We start from the raw sequence: 1,844 nt of genomic DNA, 5'->3' as shown, positions 1-1,844 counted from the left end.
TCTGCCCGGGCGTGAAGAAAGCCTCCCTCTCGGGGGCGATCGCTGCCTCCCGTCGCGCCCAGCGGGCCGGCCTGCCCCGTTTTCTCCCTCTCACGCAAGCGAATTTCCGCGCCTCTAAAATTCCCTACCCGAGCATCGGTGCGGAGTCCCGGCAAATTGAAGGGGCCAGGGTAGATCTGAGCGGTGACTTCGGTCCCGGGGACGAGGTGGGAGTTGCGGTGGGGCGCCGGGATGTTTCGGGACGCCGGCGGGGCCGGAGGATGCGGCGGGGCCGGGCAGGTCCCGGGGAGCCGCCCCCAGGCTGAGCCGTCTGGCTTTTCCCTGGAGGGAGAGAAAAAAAAAACACCAACCAAACAACAGGTCGGGTTTTTCAGGATGCTGAGGCTCAGAATAGGTTTTCCTACAGCTGCAGTTGCAGATCTGGTACTTCTTTCACACGTAACCTGACGTGAGGGTGTCGGACGTTCCATACACGAGTGGTTATGAACTTGTGCGGCTGCTTTGCAAATGTGCTGCACTGTCCGTCTGCAATCCCACACATTTCTAGGAGACAGAGACGGTGATAGGTAAAACGGGAAATTGCAGCCCAGGATGGTATTGTATCAGGCCAGCTGAATTAATTACATCCTCCTGGTCCCATAAGAGGACACTAATTCAAGAGCTGCCTGACTGAAGACAGCGAGAGTGGGGCCCTATTGTTCTGTGAGTGAGTTGAAAGACATTTATTTTTTCCTTTACAGGAAATTTTCAAGGGGAGAGGGAAGAGAAAGAATGTTCTCTACACTTTCTTCAATATCTTTCTTTATTTGTGGTTTTGCTCCCTGAGTTTGCCTTTGTTGAGGAAAAAGTAAAACAAAAAAAAAATCACTCTTCACTTATAAAAGCGATTTTTGATGTTCACAAACAGAATCCGTTTACTAAAAGCCAGTTCTTAGGGGAAAAGGAAAAAAAAACCACCACCAACAAACCCCAACAGAACTACTTTAACTCAAAAAATAGCCTTTCAGTTTATTGAGTTTTGCTGAAAAAAACAGAAGATTTCAACCAATTTTCATTTTAGCTGAAAAGCTATTTCTCATTTGGAAAAAATGTTTTGATGGGAAAAATTCAAGCAGTTCTAGTTCCAATCTCGGAGAGCTGCCTGTGGATGGATACCCCGGGCCACGTGGAGCTCATTACAAGATCAGACACTTCGTTTGTAACTTAATTGAGTGAGTGAACATGTTATTTAGGCAAGTGCATTGTCAGAAATAAGCTTGAGTTGGTAACGTGTAGTCATGATGCTCTCGGGCTGTTACGAAAAGGGAGGGAGGTGCCCGCTCGCATTACTTAAGCAGGCCGGGGTGCAGATGTCGAACTGGTTGGTCCTTGCTGGGCTCTGCTCGGGAGTCCCGCTTAGGTGCACGCAGCCGGGGTGTGTAAATCTGGTGCTTAGGCACGGCTCTGCTTAACGTCTTAAACACGTCGAGGTTGCGCTGGCTGGGGAGTGCATTGTACGTGATGGCAGATTCGGGGAGAACAGTATTTACCTTGGAAGGGCGAGGAGCTTTTGTCAAAAATACTTATTGTTGTTGTGAGCCTGAAATACCTTTTGCAAGTGGAAAACAGAGATGTCTCCATGAAGTCTATGATGATAAACCCCGGGCAGCTGCCCCAATGGCCTGAGAGCACATCCTCAGGAAGCCTTGATGTCTTATCTCCTGGACAGCATGAGAAATTTTTAAAACAACAACGAACTATTTCGCTTTTATTGCCAGTTAACAGCGCGGAGCCGGCCGGGGACGCTCGTTCTTCCAGCGGGAGGGGCAGCGGCCCTGCCCGGTGGCGGGGCGATGCTGCGGGCA

Source organism: Pygoscelis adeliae, unplaced genomic scaffold, assembly GCF_000699105.1.
Source record: "Pygoscelis adeliae isolate BGI_AS28 unplaced genomic scaffold, ASM69910v1 Scaffold286, whole genome shotgun sequence".
Taxonomy (NCBI): Eukaryota; Metazoa; Chordata; class Aves; order Sphenisciformes; family Spheniscidae; genus Pygoscelis; species Pygoscelis adeliae.
Note: the sequence above shows the minus strand (reverse complement) of the source record.